The following is a 19108-nucleotide window of genomic DNA, read 5'->3' on the forward strand; positions in this document are numbered from 1 at the left end:
ATTATTCTGGTTAGATGGTTAGACATTTTCTTACCGCTTAACTGAGAAAGACAAGTTCATAATGTTGCGCAATGGTATGCTTAATCAATCTAAAAATGTTTAAGACCCTGCAGAAAATTTAATTTACACTGCCAGCCTGTGTAGACACACGTCTATATACACACACACACACACACACACATATTTTACATATATATATATATATATATATATATATGTGTGTGTGTGTGTGTGTGTGTGTTACATACACACACACACACACCTGCATACATATGTGTTTATACATGTGTGTTGGTATTTATATATCTATATATATATATATATATATATATATATATATATATATATATATATATATATATATATATATATTGTAATATATACACATATACAGTAGATATAAAAAAAGTGTATACACCCCTGTTAAAATGCCAGGTGTCTGTGATATAAAATAATAAGATCACAATAAATAATTTCAAAACTTTTCACACCTTTAATGTGACCTATAACCTGTACAAAGCAATTGAAAAACAAACAAATCTGTTAGGGGAAAAAATATTAAAAAATAAAATGTAAAATAAGCTGTGTGCACATCCTTACACTAATACTTTGTTGAAGCACCTTTTGATTTAATTACAACATTCAGTCTTCTTGGGTAGGAGTTTATCAGCATGGCAATCTTGACTTGGCATTATTTGCCCACTGTTCCTTGCAAAAGTGCTCCAAATCCGTCAGATTGTGAGGGCATCTCGTGTGCACAGCCCTCTTCAGGTCACCCCACAGATTTTCTATTGGATTTTGTTCTAGGCTCTGGCTGGGCCATTCCAAAACTTTAATTTTTTTCTGGTGAAGCCATTCTTTTGTTGATTTGGATGCATGTTTGGGGTCATTGTCATGTTGAAAGGTGAAATTCTTCTTCATCTTCAGCTTTCTAGCAGATGCCTGAAGGTTTTGGGTGAAAAAGTGACTGGTATTTTAACTGTTAACAATTCCCTCCACCTTAACTAATGCCCTAGTTCCAGCTGAAGAAAAGCAACCCCAAATCATGATACTGCCACCATCATGCTTCACCTTGGGGATGGTGTTTTCTTGGTGATGCAAAGTGTTGTTTTTGCGCCAAACATACCTTTTAGAATAGTGGCCAGAAAGTTCAACCTTGGTCTCGTCAGACAATAAGTGGGAGACTATGTATTGTTTTTCAAATTTTAGCTGGGCCTGGATGTTTTTCTCTGTACGAAAAGACTTTTGTCTTGCAACCCTACCCCACAGTCCAGACATATGGAGAATATGGGGGATTGTTGTCACATGCAGGACACAACCAGTACTTGCCAGAAATTCCTACAGCTCCTTCAGTGTTGCTGTAGGTCTCTTGGCAACCTCCCTGACCAGTTTTCGTCTTGTCTTTTTATCAGTTTTGGAGAGATGTCCAGTTCTTTGCAATGTCATTCTGTCTCATATTTTTTCCACTTTTCTAAAACAATTTTTATTGATTTTAGCAATACAAATTCATATTCATAAATACATTAAAGAAGTGTGTGAAAAAATACGCAGATAAATATAACAACTAAAGTATGTACATCTGTGTCTAAAAAACAAGTTAACAATCCACTAAAAGAAAAAGAGAAGTAAATTAACAATATCCTTAAAAGTTTTCTAGATTGTCTTATAATAAAGACTTTAAAATTAACCACAAATTATAAGAATAAGATGTTCTAATAGTTCTGGATTTAATAGTCATCATTTCTAGTTGACATAGTTGAGCAAGAATAATTTTGAATTCTGCAAATGAGGGAGAAGATTCAGTTTTCCAGTTTCTGGTTATGATTTTCCTAGCCACTGTCAATATAGACCATAACAAGGGATATTTGATTTTTCTGATACATTTAGGAATCGGAGTATTAAATAAAATTAAAGATTTAGATAAAAAAAAATTTATCAGAAAACAGGATTTGAAGAAAATTCTTAATACTATTCCAATATTGCTCCAAAGCTATACAATCATAAAACATGTGTGACTAATCTGCCTTGGTCTCTAATTTACATTTCCAATACAATACCTTTTTTTTTTGCTAATCACTTCTAGTTTAGGGGACGTAAAAAATACTCTTAAGAAATTTCCACGAGTACAATCTCCAATAAAGTGAGGAAGTAGTTTGGATGATTTCGGTATTATTTTCTTATCATCATCAGAAGGTGGGTTATTAGTTAGGATAAAGTAATTCCAATATTTATTAGATAGACTTTTTGTTTCTTCATTAATTACTCTGTAAATATTGAAAGCTTTACTCATTTGACGTGTCTTTATGGGTGTAGAAAACATTTTATTAGTTTGGGTAGTGTTGTTCTTGAGTTTAGTGGGATAGAATTGATTTTATCCATCATGAATTGTCTGTATGTTTGGAGCTGTAACCATACGGTTTTGTTTGGATCATATTTAGTTGTTAGATATTCTAAAGAGATTAAATCATCTCCATCCAAACACTGATACCAGAAGATAAGGTTTTTGTCCTTAAGAGGAATAGTGTCAGGAAAGTTAGAAGATGAAATAAGAGATTTTGTGTAGGCAATGGGGAACATTATAAAAATCCAATATTTGTAATTTAAATTTTTAAATATAAAATTAAAAAAAATTCTTTAATAGATTTCTAATGGAATAGGGACACTTGTTTGAGAATTTATCTAATGGTAAGTAATTTTTTAAGATCCAGACAAATGGATTATTCAAAATGAATAGTTTATTGGAGTTAGATTTTTTATAAGTGCTAAAGCAGAGGATTTCTTGGATTTTGTTTCCATCTGGCTGAGTAATTTTCATTAATTAGTAGAGAGAAAGTCTTAATTACATATGATATAGAATAAGATTCTATATCTGGCAACCCTATTTCCCCCCAAAGACCAATCTTTAATGTGATATGTAAGGGCTACTCTGGGTTTATTTGGGGCCCAAAAAACCACATCATCTTATTAAATTCTTTTCTCATTGTTTTTGATGGCATTAATGATGTAGATTGTATGATATAAAAGTATCTTGGGTAATATGATCATCTTAATTATCAAAAGTATGAGAATATGATGTTATTAGATTTCTTACAGAAGAAATGCAGTTATTACAATTTGATTTTATTATGTCATTTAAATTATTAGATAATTTAATTCATAAGTTTGTCAAGGTATTTGTTTTGACCAAATAATTATTGAATTTTTGATCCCAAAGTTTAGTATTTGAGTTTATGGAAAGTATTTTGTTTGATTATCATTAAACAATTAAACCAGAATTCTTTAAAAATAATCCGTAACTTCAACAATGTTTTCCTTAGCTCCATTGACAGTATGAATATCAACAGCAAACATTTGTATCTTAGATGATACTTCAGAATTCAAATTAAAACCTTTTATATTAGGATTCATCCTTATACAATTGGCTAAGGATTCCATTATAAGAGTAAAAGGTGACAATCTTGTTTAGTTCCTATGTTTATCAATATATTTTGGGAGATACAAGAGCCAATCTTTATATACAGTGTCTTGGACACTAATAATATTCAATACAAGTCTAAGTTTATTTCCCAGTATACAAATAACAGCATACAAAGTTTTATTTCCATTCTAAATTTTTGGGTTGGAAAATTGTATTATGAATTTCTTCAAAACAAACATAATGTGAAACATAACTTAACCAAGGAACAATGGTCTGCCCTTAAAGAGTTATCTGCAAACCAAAAAATGGTGGTGAAACCAGCTGATAAGGGGAATCAAATTATGATTTTGAACCATATGCACTATACTGAGATGTGTTATGCTCATTTAAATAATAATGATGTGTACAAAAAACGTGAAATAACTCAATATTATGCAGCCATTGAAAACTATCTTAATTTGTTAAAGAAAGGTTTGCATTTAGGGTATTTTACAAGCAATGAGTAATACTGACAATACCTGTACCCAAGACACATAAAGACCAATTGTTTTTGCTGAAAAATACTTTTTAAAGAATATATGTGTTTTGTTGCCCTGAGTATTTGAAAGCTTATGTGGTTACTATACCATCATATATAAAGGATAGCCAGGAGTTCCTGGATAAAATGAATAAGAAAGTTTGGAAAAATAGCATGTATTGGTTATGTCTGGATGTGAAGAGTTTATATACCAACATAAAACACAGTCATGGTATACAGGCGCTATTTTAATTTTTAGGGTATTCACCCTTAGCATAATTTTATTAATAGAATTGGTTACTTTATCTCCAAAATAATTTATGTTAAATGGTAACATTTTTCAATTGCATGGCAATGGGGTGCTTTTTGCCCCCATGTATACCAACATTCTAATGGCCAAATTTGAAACTGATTATATATATGGGCATCATTTTAAGTCTCAAGTTGTCCAATATTTTCGATTCATAGATGATTTGATTTCTTTTATGTGATGGGGACAGTTTAGAAGCTCAGTCATTTATACAGGACTTACAAACTGATTTTGGTCTTCAGTTTAATGGTGTCCAAACAGGACAACAAGTAACTTTTTTCAATATTGATTTAATGTTTTTTTGTACAACCATTCATAGAAAGTGTGAACAAAGTAATTTATTCTTGTATTGCAATAATTGTCATCCACAATATCTTATGTCCGTTTTACCATATAATTAATTTTTGAGACTAGGCTATGTACTTTGGATAGTGTTTTTGAAAAGGAAATATTAGAGGCAGAAAATAATGTTCGTTAGGAGAGGTTATGATATTAATATGGTGAAGCAGTCAAAAGTTAGTGTTGGAAAACCGGTATAAATTTATGGCCACTAATAATACAATAAGTGGATTAGTTAAGGATAATAATGGGGGAAGAAAACAGTGAAAATATTAGTGTGAAAATTGAAAATAAAGTATACTTTGTGACTACTTTTTAATATTTTATCTGAACAAGTAGTCAAAGAGGTGCGACAACACTTGCCTATGCTAAGGAGGGATAAAGATTTGATGTATTTGTTACAAAAACACAATGTCTCTTATAGGAGAGGTAGAAATTTAGCCAATATAGTTGTACGGATCTACCCGAGAACAATGAAAGCTATAAATGCCGACAATGAGAACACCATCGCCAGAAGACCGACATCAAAAATAATCGACAGCTCAAAATTCCGATGCTGAAAACACTGACATGTGAAATGTGCGTGACTGTGTAAGTATGCGATAGTGATAGACTTTAGGGTTAGGGTGCGGGTAAAGTAAGTGTGCGATAGTGACGGACCTTAAGGTTAGGGTTTGGGTTAAGATTAGTGCATAGATAGTTGTGTATGTAAGGTTTACTGTAGGTTTGTAAGGTTTTTGGTGTGCTTGTGTTGTGTGTGTTTTTCGGAAAAGGAATTTGTTTTGTTGACCGTCGGGATTGTGGTTTATCGGACATGTGAACTTTCATGTTTTTGAACTTTTGGTTTTGTGGTGTCGGTGATCTCGTTGTCTGTGCTTTTGCTCGATGTTATCAGGTAGATCCAGTTGTACAGAGCCATTTTATACCACCAGATGTTACTGTAGGTACAGGTATTGCTAGTAATAAAGGCATATTGGCATAATTGATGCTCTATTTGCAAACAGATAGTGAATTTTGTTTCCTAAAATTAAAGTTTTATGCTAGTGGATGTTATACATGCAACAGAGAAGGAGTAATTTTTGCTTTAAAGTGTACCTGTAATTTATTTTATATTGGGGAGACAGGTCGAGTCTTTAAAACTCACTTTCAGGAACATGTCAGAGACATTAAAACCAGAATATTAGACAGTCCCTTGGGAAGTCATTTTGCACTTGTTCATAATGCCAAGCCTGACAATTTGAAAGGATGTATTTTAGAAAAAGTTGAGGTGTCTTTAGTAGAATGTATATATCTTAAGGATAAATTATTAAAAAAAGAACCTTTTTATTTAAAGTATAATACTTTGGAACTATTTGGGCTCAACAGAGAATGTAATTGGAAGTATATTATCTAATTAAGGCTACTGGATAATTGTTTAATTGAATAAGATTTTATGGTATTTAAGATTGGATGAGTGTAAGGCTTTGAGCTGAAGCGCTAAGTCTTTAACAAATCAACACTGATTTCATTGTGGTTCATGGCTTTGCTGTTGTTTACTACACTTGTTTTGCCTTGGTGTTGTGATTTTTGGATTTGTTTATGGCCACTGACCCCATGAACAACATTCCTCAACTTTTTAGAGTAGATACAGGAGATGGCACACAACGTTCCATGGAACACTATGTCTTCCAGCTCAATGAGAGGGCTTCTAGATCTACAGATGTTTCTGCCAGTGGTTCTGCTAGTGCTCCAATCAGTGTCTGGGATCGGTGTGTGTGTGAGCGGAATCGTTGCTTTGTCAACCCATTTCAAGCAGTGGGTTCCTCAGGTTTGGCTGCATTACTGGCTGAACTGCAGGAATTGAATGAGAAGTTGGAAAGCCTACAGTGGACAAAGACTAGCATCTATTTGAATGTTCCTTGCCTCAAAGGTATGTGGAATTAAATATACCTCCTCGAGACTCAAGACCGTTCAACACACCTACTACTCCATTTGACCCAGAGAGTCAAGATGATAACTTTAAGAAAATGGTGGATAACAGTGGCACACCAGTGCTCTATGGAGTGGGTCTGGATTTTGGTGGAGAGACACTACCTGAAACAATGCAAACTAAAGGAAGAGGTATGTCAGGTGAGAGCTGAGTTACAAAAACATTTCAGTGCTGTATGAATGGATGAATTGTTGGGGGAAATAAACACAAAGTTGTTGGATTTTGAACATGAACTTGTAAAACAAAAAAGCAATAAAATTAATAGAAATATTATAGATTACAATACTGACATGGAGTTTCTATGGAAACACAAATCTAATAGGACAATGTCATCAAATGGGGGTAGAAAATGTTTTCAAATCACTTCTGCTTCTGTGCCTGTTTCTTTTGCTACTTCAGAGGATACAGAGGGCAAAAATGAGAAAGAGATTTATCCACCCTTATCAGTACCCCTAAATCCAACGGACTTCAACAACCATTTTCTGAATGGTAACAACAAGCAATTTCAAGGGAAGAAAAGAGGTTGAAATGACTGGGGACAGTGGGTGAATGCTGGTAGAAACTTCAGAAAGAACAATAAGAAGACAATATGGAGCTGAAAGTTGTGATTGTAATTTTCATGATTCTTTGGTGCTGAATTTGTCTGGCATTGATGTCTCTGACATAGCTATTTCAGTATTGATTTTGGGGATAAAATTTATTCCTACGGTTCAGCCGAGACTCCATGTTTTAAAAAGTACTGTTCAAAATGGGTAGGAAGTTACATTTGATAGATCATTTTAGCAAGCAAAATAATGTGGAGTCAATAGAAATGGATGAAAGTTTGGATGACTCCTTTTATTCATGCATATCATATCAGGATGATTTTATTAATGCTTATAGTGTCTTGGTAACTAATACGATTCAATACAAGTCTAAGTCTATTACCCGTATACAAATGACAAAGTTTTATTTTCATTCTAAATATTTGGGTTGAAAAATTCTATTATGAATTTATTCAAACAAACAATGTGAAATACAACTTAAACAAGGATCAATGGTCTGCCTTAAAGAAGTTTTGTGCAGACCAAAGAATGGTGGTGAAACAAGCTGATAAGTGGAATCAAATTGTGATTTTGGACCATTTGCAGTATATCGAGATGTGTTATGTGCATTTAAATTATAATGATGTGTATGAAAAATGTGAAATGACTCAACATTATGCAGACATTGAAAACTCAGAATTTGTTAAAGAAAGGTTTGCATTTAGAGTATTTTACAAGCAATGATTTTGAAAAAAGTTTAATACTGACAAAACCTGTATATCATTATTTTATTGTTTACCAAAGACACAAAGGTACATTGAACCTCAGTGGAAGACCAATTGTTTCTGCTGAAAAAATAATTTTTAAACAATATATGTGTTTTGTTGCATGAGTATTTGAAAGCTTGTGTGGTTACTATACCATCATATATAAAAGGATAGACAGGATTTCCTGGATAAAATTAACAAGAAGGTTTGGAAAAATGTCATGTAATGGTTATGTCTGGACGTGAAAAGTTTATACACCAACATAAAATACAGTGATGGTATACAAGTACTATTTTACTTTTTAGGGGATTCACCCTTAGTGTAATTAATAGAATTGGTTACTGTCAATATTTTTGTTTAAAGGTGACATTTTTCATCAATTGCAAGGCAGGCACGGCAATGGAAGTGGCTTTTGCCCCCCTGTATGCCAACACTGTAATGGACAAATTTAAATTATATATATGCGCATAATTTTTATAAGTCTCAAGTGGTCCAATATTTTCAATTAATAGATTATTTGATTTTTTATATGATGGGGACACTTTAGAAGTTTAGTCCTTTATACAGGACTTAGAAACAAATGGTTTTGGTCTTCAGTTTGATGGTGTCTAAATAGGACAAGTAACTTTTTTGGATTTTGATTTAATGGGTTTTTGTACAACCATTCATAGAAAGTTTGAACAAAGTAATTTATTATTGTAGGGCAACAGCCATCATCCACATCATCTTAAGTCTGTTTTAACATATAATGAATTTTTGAGAATTAATAGGCTATGTAGTTTGGACAGTGTTCCTGAAAAGGAAATATTAGAGTTAGAAAATATGTTTGTTAGGAGAGGTTATGATATTAATATGGTGACGCAGTCAAGTGTTGGAAAACCGGTTTAAATTTATGGCCACTAATTATAATAAGTGGATTAGTTAAGGATAATAGTGGGGGAAGAAAACAGTGAAAATAGGAGTGTTTGTTACTACTTTTAATATTTTATCTGAACAGATAGTCAAAGAGGTGCAACAACACTGGACCATGCAACTGAGGGATAAAGATTTGATGTATTTGTTACAAAAAGACATCGTCTTTCATAGGAGAGGTAGAAATTTAGCTGATATGGTTGTACATAGCCATTTTATACCATCAAACATTGCTTTAGGTACAGGTTTTGCTAGTAATAAAGGCACATTGGCATGTAACAGATGCTATATTTGCAAACAAATAGTGATTTAAGTTTTATTCTAGTGGATGTTATACATGCAACACAGAAGGAGTAATTGGGGAGACAGGTCGTGCCTTTAAAACTCGCTTTCAGGAACATGTCAGAGACATTAAAAACAGAAGATTAGACAGTCCTTTGGGAAGTCATTTTGCACTTGTTCATAATGCTAAGCCTGATAATTTGAAAGGATATATTTTAGAAAAAGTTGAGGTGTCTTTAGGGTAATGTATAAATCTTAAAGATAAATTATTAAAAAAAGAAACTCATTTTAAAGTATAATACTTTGTTTATTGAGCCCAAATGGTTCCAATGTAATTGGAAGTATATTATCTAATTAAGGTTATTGGATAATTGTTTGATTGGATGAATGTATTGTTTTTTACTCTTTGAAGACTTTGAGCCGAAGTGGTAAGTCTAATCAACATTGATTTCCTTGTGGTTTGTCCTTTTTCTGTTTTCTACACTTATTTTGCCTTGGTGTTGTGATTTTTCCAATCTTTATATATGCCTGGTTTACTTTATAAAGGTGTGATATAAGTTGTATTAAGTTATCAGAAAAATTAAACGTTTCTAATATATAAAAGAGGTAGTCCCAATTGACAGAGTCAAAAGCACAATTTATGTCTAAACTCAGAAGAGTTAAATTATTTCTTGAGTTAAAAGCATGATCTATAACTGTTAGCACTCATTTGTGTTTCTGTTCCGGACAAATCCTGTTTGATCTTCATCAATTATGGATGGGAGGTATATTTTTAATCTATTAACATAAATAGACATGAATATTTTATAGTCTACATTCAATAGAGAGAAAGCCAAAGCTTCTTTAGGCATTAGTTTATAGATTTCTGGAATAATTCCATCATTACCTGGAGCCTTGTTTTGCTTTAAAAGAGTAATTTGGTGGTGTCAGATTTCTGATAATAAGATTGGCTTATCTAGGGCATTAATCTTTAGTTCTGTTAGTTTATTTCTGGTGTATTTAGTTTATTTCTGGTGTATTTTTTATAAAGGATGTTACAATATCTTTAGAGTTTAATGTGATAAATTTTATTGAAGTATTCTTTGAATTCAGTTAGAATACCTCCCATTTCAGTCACTTTTCTTTTTTTCTGAGAAGACCTCTTTAATGTGGTAAAACGTACTAAATCTCTTGGTCTTTATGGCCAGATTATGTTATGCATTAGGGTTAGTAGAAACATTTATAAATTTAAATCTCTCTAAACTAATCTTTGTCTTATGATTCAAAATTTCTAAATATTTGCTATTCAAAGTATTAATTTCTTCATTCTTATTAATTTTATTCACTTGGTTATGTAATTTTAATTTATCAATTTTCTCTTAAAGGGCATTTAGTTCCTCATCACATTTCTTTGTATTAATATACCAACTTATTTTCCACTAAAGATATGCTTTTAAAGCATCCTAAACATGTATGTCTGATATGTTTTTAGTACTGTTAAGAGTAATGAAATATTTTATTTCAGATGTTAGGAAATCTTTAAACTCAGATAAAGTGGTTAAGTATGCTGGAATTCTTTTAATTTGGGTAGAGTGGATTGATATGATTAATAATTCAAAAAATCTCATTATGATCCGATAATGGACATGAATGCACTTTAACTTTACTTAGGTTATTAATCAACACATTATAAATATAAACCCTATCAATTCTGGAAAGTGTACATCTATTAGAGTAATGCATGTAAAAAAAGAGTCTGGATCAGCAAAATCATTAATGTCTCTAATGTGATGTGTCAGCAAATTCAGTTAGATTCTTTGCTGATAATGATATTCTTCTCCTACTAAGAGCAGTTGAACCTTTTTCATTGACTATACAATTACAATTACCTGCTAGGATGATAATTCCTTTAGATAATTGTACAATTTGGTTCAAGTGTTGTTTGACTGTATGAATACCTATCACAGGAATCCAATATATGTTGATTAAGGCATATATTTTCCTATTAATTTCCAGTGTAACAGTACAAAACATGACCTTATCATCATTATGTGTCTATTATTTTAGTACAAGGTAAAGAATTGTTCCAGTATTGTTAATACTCCTTTTCTTCTGATAATGATGAGAGCTGGATAACACTAAGTATGTATTAAGTCTATTTATATCATCTTTTAAGAGGTTAGCTTCTTGCAAAAATACATTAGAATTAAATATTTTCAGACATTTACATAAATTCCCCCTCTTACAGTTATTTAACCCATTAATATTAATCAATAAACACTTAAGGGTGACAAATTACAATGTGCTGGGCTTACTTGGGTGATGAACATAAATATATTGACTTCATGATCAACAACTGTTATACCAATAGTATTAAAATAGGTATTGTAAGATCTGTGGTCCAGAAAAAGTTTAAAAAAAAAAAAGCCATTTGCTTGATTTCTAAAAGATCTAGATACCGATTAAGAACATTTATCTATGTACAAAGATGTAAAAAAATCTATAAAACCTTACTCCTTTCATGGAGCTCAACAAAACTCCCAACTCTGTTTAGATTAACCATGCTACCACTAGCAACAGATGTATCCCCCCCACCACCACTGTTCGGAATTATAGAGATTTTCTTTTGTAACAGTACACACACACACACACACACACACACACACATATATATAAATATATATATATATATATATATATATATATATATATATATATATATATATATATATCTATGTATATATATATATCTATATATATATATATATATATATATATATATATATATATATATATACATCCCATGCATCCTATTATTTGGAGTCAGAATATTTAATAGATATCTTCTAGAATATAATAAATCATGCTAATATGTAGGGTTTTTTGTCAAGTTATGTGTAAAACATCAAAGTGATAACAAATGAGATTATGCTACTAAATAGAACTCAAATGAACACTGAAATAAAAACGAGGTGTTATTTTTGGTTACCTCTTTACTACGGTCTAATCCACTCCTGTAGTATCTGAATTAAATTGAAATGATGACATGCAATTATATATTAATTTTCACTTTTGAAACATATTATAAAGGAAATGTATATGTGTTCAAAATCTCATACGAGACATTAATTAAAAATAATTTATTTTGTACTGAACCTCATATTTAATGATCTTGATTCCCTAACTACTTCAAAAATATTTCTTTAAAACAGAAAGCTCATTAGCAGTATATGAATATTTGTTTTGTTAAGATTAAAAGAATGTTTAAACTGGAAATATATAAATCCAAGAACTGTATATCAATACATAGATTCTTTCAATTCTGCTTAATGTTAAATTTTAGCCTAAAAAAACCTCACTTATAGTCTCTGTTTACTACAAATAAAGGTCACTAGCCTAAGTTACTAAGAATATATATATATTTTTTCTTCCTTTCCTTCTCTTCCCCCCCTTTTTCTCCCCTTGCCCCTTCACACCCTCCCCTTCTTCATACATTTCCTCATCATTTTCTTTTCCTCTTATTACATTCACAGCTGATGATAGAATCAATTAAGTCATTGTTAGTGACCTTAAAGTTTGTTAATATGTGTGAAACCAGCATTAAAAACAGGCTAGTAAATAGTTAAACTGTTAATGTACTAAGTATTCTGACATAGTAATAAAATGCATTCAAAACTCGAGAAGCAGTAATTATGAACTTGGTTTTAACATATATACAAAGTTGGTGTAAAACTGCCTCCAAGTGTCCAGACTCAATTATAGAGAAATATTATGTTTTAGTATCAGGTTACTGAAGAATATTGACAAGAATGTCTTTGTACTTTAAAACATATTCAAATACTTCTATATGTATGACAAGACACAATAACAGTAACCTTAACAAGACACATCTCAGGAAGAGAAAGAAAAAAATTGTAACCCAATAGTTTGTATTCATTTCCCTCTTTCACCCTCCATTCTTCATAAAGCCTCTCCTTCTAATTGCATTGATGGTAATGTAGATGTTTAGGTATAAGAGCAACATATTTTGAATGTATTATAATGAGTCCTTACCTGATTTTAGCAAAAAGAGCCATTCATGAAAATCAGCGTATTAAAGGAGACAGATACAATATAAGCTGTGAATAAATCAATTTCACATTTTTACAGAATGCTTCCAAACTTTGTTGTAATACAGGTTGAAAGATAGGTTTCTTAAATATATTTAAATTAGTGTCAGGAAGAAAAAGCATCTTAACCATAACATTTCTGGCAGATTGTCAAGTCTATAATATCTTCACTCAAGACTGAACTCTGTGCCAGAATGAATGAGAGTCCAAGTTTCAGGGGTGCTAGCTGTGAATCAGTCAAAAGATTATGGCGAAAAATAGACAACTTTGTTAGTCTCTATCTAAAGTTACATCGAAGTATTGATTTTTAAATGGATTTAACATCCGTAAACAGTAAAATGATGTTTGCATTTTAGTATTCCAACTTATTCCTCTCAGCAAGGTCAAAGGTTGAAATTTCTCACCTACATGAAGATGTGATGTACACTAAAGCCCAGTGAAGATGCAGGTGTTGAGATGGCTCGCAATCAATCCCTTGAATCAGAAAAGTGAGTTCAATAGCAGGAACTACTTTGAAAAGAGCATGTAAAAAAGAGTCTGGATCAGCAAAATCATTAGAGTGATCTGAAAGGGAGAGCAACATGCAGAACCACTGATGTGGTCTACTTGGCAGAGTGTCAATCCTGCAGAAGTTTTTATGTGGGCAAGACCAATTGTATGTTTAAAGTTAGGGTCTTGCAGCACCTCTCTGCAATTAGAAATGGGGATACTATAGACATTTGGCAGCTCATCCTACACATAGCTTCAAGTTTAAAGTGATAGTGAATGTGAAGTTGAATAAAAGGGGGGGGGACATTAAACAGTTAACAGAGCTAGCTGAGTCTAAATGGATAATTGAGCGAGTCCTGGGCTTAATGAAGTCATTCCTATGAGACTCACCCTTAAGAATAGGTGGTTTTTTACTGATTTTTACTGATTTTTATTGGTTGTGCTTGTTTTAAAATGTTGTTTTTTGGGAGATGCTTTATCTGATGAAGGGCAGAGACCCGAAAGCGCTCATCATTTGTGTATCTAATTTCAATAAACAGAAGGAGTTGATCTTCGAGCAGTGTCCAGTCTCATTGGTTTTTGGATTTTCATTTTGGTTTATTTGACTGGACTTTGGTGAGGCACAGAACATTGTTTTGTTTTCATTTTATACATAGATGTGCGAAAATCGTTAGCCCAGGAATTAAACAAAATCAATTAAGGCAGTCAAATATGTACCAAGAAAATCAGCACCTCCTTACAGCACAAGTGGACACCAAAAACAAAAGAACCTGTTTGATGAAATAGACTTAGATGCCGTATATAAATAAAATAAAAACACAAAATTAATCAAATTCATACTGGATTACCTCTGTGTAACTATTAACTACATCCAGAACCATAGATATGAAAGTTTCTAAGCAGTCCATTTTTTTTACTTTATTGCACCAAGCAATGCAGTCCAGAAAAGAACAAGTCCCTGTAATAAAGTTCATGTGTTACATTAGCCAAAATGAAAGAGGTTAAATGAAGAATGAGAGAAATTAAAGACTTTTTGCTGCACTGAGAATTATTTATCTTTCAGCTTCTTTTTTTTTTCTGCTGTTTTCTAGCTGGTATTCTCTGCAATTCTTTTCAGGGAGATGTTTGACCATTCCATATTCTCTAGTTTATCTAAGACTTTATTTGTTTTAATAAATGCTACAGCAGGGTCCAACTCATGAAGGCTGGAAGAGTTTTCTTTCAGAAATAACAGAATTTGAATAATCATTGTCAAAGCGTATAGTATTGTCTTTTATTTTTATGGGTGATTTGGCCCAAGCAGTTTTCAAGATTAATTCTTTATCTTGTGTAGACATAAATCTTACCATTACTGATCTAGGGGAGATTTTTTTTTTTTTGTTTGTTTTTTTGTAGCTGTAACAAGTGATCTATTATCCCTTTCAATTCCATATGAAAGAGCTTCTGAAAGGGCTAGAACAGAAGGAAACCAAGAAGATAAACTCACCATATTATTTCCTTTTTTGTTTTCTGGTAAACGAAAAATCCTCAGTTTGGTTCTACGAGATCTATTTTCTAGATCTTCTAGTTTATTCTGGAGTGCTGTGTGTTGCTTTAATAAAAACTCAATATTATTTTCTCCCTCCTGTAGTCTTCCATCTACATCAATAAGAGATGGTTCAATATCCAAAATCTGAGTTTTCTGTAGTTGTAACTCTTTATGTACTAAGTCCATTTGTCTTCAACTTTTTTCTTCGAAGACATCTAGCTTTGTATCCATCTTGTCCAGTTTCAGTGACATTTCATGCATATTTGTTACCAAGGATAAAATTTATTTCTTGAGAGACGTGTCCATTGTGCTGGTGTTACAATGACTCATCTCTCCGTCCGAGATACTGGGATAAGTTGTCACAAGGTTTTTGACAGGAAAACTCCAAAAAAATTTAATAATTTTTGAAACAATCCTAGGATTTGTTCTTAGTAACCAAAATATGAATAAATACAATGATTGTTTAAGAAAAATGAAACCCAGTCAGAAATTATCAAAGAGGCAGAGATAGATAAAACTGCTGCTAGTCAGTGGTCATCTTGGCCACACACCCCCATTTTCTCTACTTTTTGATGACAGTCTTCACTGTGTTCCATGGTATATCCAATGCTGTGGAAATTTTTCAACAATGAGACCCCTTTGATGCTTTGTAAGCTCTCTGCGAACCATGGCTTTTGCTGTAGCAGGCAACTGATTAAATGTCAGGAAAATCATACTAGGACAGCTGAACTTTATCTGGGGTTAATCAGAGTCTCTAACTGATGGCAGGTGTGTACCCAAGAAGACTGAATGCTGTAATTAAATCAAAAGGTGCTTCAGCAAAGAATTAGTTTAAGGGTGTGCACACTTTTGCAACCAGCTTACAGTACATTCTTTTATTTATTTTGTTTTTCAATTGAATTGTACAGGTTATTGGTCACATTAAAGGTGAGAAATGTTTTAGAATGATTTATTGTGGTCTCATTTTTTTATATCACAAAAGCCTGGCATTTTAACAGGGGTGTGTACACTTTTTATATCCACTGTACATGTATGTGTGTGTGGGTATGTATATACACATATATTATATACACACATATACATGTATGTGTGTGTATAGTATATATTACATATACATGTATGTGTGGCTGTGTATATAAAACACATGTGTGTGTATAGATTTTATATATATATATATATATATATATATATATATATATATATATATATACACACACACACACACACACACACAAGTGTGTGGGTGTGTGTATAGATTATATGTACGGGTCTAGGACTATTCACTGAAAGCACATTTGACTGAAACACATTTGACTGTGCACAATTCACTGAAAGCTCAGTTCACTGAAACACATTTCACTGAAAGTTATATATGGCCTTCTCCCCACTGTAGTGCAACCCTGGAGTTAGAATACATAGGAAGGGGGTGTGTGGGGAGCACTGCCCCCCACATTGGGGGGTGTGAGGGGTGCAGGCCCCCTCTTATTATAACTATTTTGAACTATACACATGGATACTTGCAATTTCAATAAATTACTCTTTTCTAAACTTAATATATAGCCAAACTATGTGGGGGGGCTACGTCCCCAAACCCCCCAAGGTGGGGGTGGTGCCCCTTACTATATATATACTAAGTCCAGGGTCACACTACAGTGGGGAAAAGGCCATATATAACTTTCAGTGAAATGTGTTTCAATGAATTGAGCTTTCAATGATTTGTGCACAGTCAATTACCTTTCAGTGAATAGTCCAAGACCTACATATATATATATATATATATATATATATATATATATATACACACACACACACACACACACATACGTGTGTGTATATATCTATACATGTATACACTGGTCTACTTTGGAAGTGTGAAGTTTCAAAACTTCATATGGTCAAGACCATATGATCAAAGTTTTGAAACAGTTTAAATGGAGATTGCCATACAGCTCAGAATGGGAAATTTACCATTCTCTTCACTGTAGTGTGATCTTGGCGTTGGTATATTTATTTAACAGGGGGAGTGTGGGGAGCAGGGCTGCTTGCCCCCTGCATAAACATAAAAAAAGTGTTTTATTTTTTTTTTTATTGAAGCTTCAGTGTTTCAAATCTTCGACGTTATGTTCTAGACCAAATGTAGTTCGAAGTTTTGAAAGTTCAAGCAGCTTTGTGTGTGTGTATACATACACACAAATAATTTTATATATATATATATATATATATATATATATCTAGGACGTTTGTTCGAGAGATCAAACATCCGAATCCATAACCACCGAACACACTTTAACGAAAGCACTTTAACCAAAAAAGCACTTTTGTTAAAGCATGTCAATAAAAAAAAACACTACATTTACGTTTTTGCAGGGGCCTTCACCCCATTGCACCCCACATCCCCCTACTTTAATATTCTCCCTCCGAGACCACACTACAGTGGGGGGAAAAGGGAATTTTCCCTTATACAGACCATAGTACGGCCTCGGCAAAAGGCATACTTATGTGATAGTGCTTCTTCGATGAAAAGCACTTTCCCGTAAGTATGCTCGCACTTAATCGATTCAGACGTTTGATCAAACATTAAAGGATGGGTGGCCTAATGGTTAAGGTGTTTGCCTTACAAACACAAAGTGCAGGGTTTGAGTCTCACAAGGGATAATTGGCTAGACTTAAAATGGCTTGCAAGGGCAGTTAGCTTAGTAATAATCTTTGAATCTATATAATCCTAGATATATATATAAAACATACATATACAGATATCATAAATAACACAATTTCCTTAATTTTATGCTTTGTGACTACTGAAGGTCGTTTATTTGGTTTAAAGTTTAACCTGATGGCTCAGTGATGTATTTTCCAGTATTCATCAACTGTTACAAATCATCACTGCATTTTTGTTAGTTGGACTGTAATTATTTGATTCTATGAAGCATTGGATTGCTTGGGCATATCAGCTCTATGTGAGCCTATTTTTGCTGTTTTGTAGCCTTATCATGGCTGCACAGTCAGATGCTAGTCAAAAGTGCTCTTTGCATCACCTGCAACGTGCTCAGAGCCAAGTCATCTGGAGTTTCATGTATTTTTAGCATATCTACATATGTCTTTAAATTCTTTTGTTCCGAGACTCATTGCTCCTACTACTATTGTAACTGTCTGGATATCCTTCTTCCACACTGCCCACATTTCTGTCAGCAAATTCTAGTATTGTATGACTGACTCTCTGCATGGAAAACATTGTAATCACTGGGTGTAGCAATTTCAGTGATCAATGCTGCTTTTGTTTTTTCATAAGACTAGAATACCTGTTTTTCTCACATTTATTTTTTGAACAGTTAGTGATGGGTGATCCCATGAGATACAAGCTTCATCATTCTTGAAAATACTTTGCAGTGCATGTTTCAAACGCTTCTCAGCTGCTTCAATACTGTAATGTTTGCACAATCCCCAATGGAATAGTCTTGCCACATTATGTATACAGGCCCTCTGCCATTAGTGTGCAACTGTTTCCCATTTTGTTTTACTGAATCTGCATTTGTCTATGTCTCCCACATGTTCAACGGACTTTGTAAACCAAACGTGTGTGGGTCACTATTATGGGACACCAATATTAACCTTTCATCTTTTGGTTTAAATTCATCTCGCCTTAACTATTCCCGAGTCAGATTGGGATTGACAGGAGGTTGTTCCAGGAGTTTTCTGTACTTGCAACTACATTTATGCCTTTTTCTTTCCTCATTTCTTTCCTTCTCATCTGACCATTCTACTCGTATTCTTTCATTTTTTTTTCTTAACAATGCAGTTGCTGCCTGATTTTTGTATGCTTCTGGTTTGATTTCCATTCCAGTTTGACACCAACATGCTTCTGCTGAACAAAGCAAATACATCATCTTAAACCTTTTCTCCTCATGTTTTATATATTTGAATCTGATGAAGTCAGAAGTTATACAATGGAGTCCTACAATTGCAGA

This window comes from Protopterus annectens, chromosome 8.part0 (assembly GCF_019279795.1).
Source record: "Protopterus annectens isolate FY-2018-M chromosome 8.part0, PAN1.0, whole genome shotgun sequence".
Classification (NCBI taxonomy): domain Eukaryota; kingdom Metazoa; phylum Chordata; order Ceratodontiformes; family Protopteridae; genus Protopterus; species Protopterus annectens.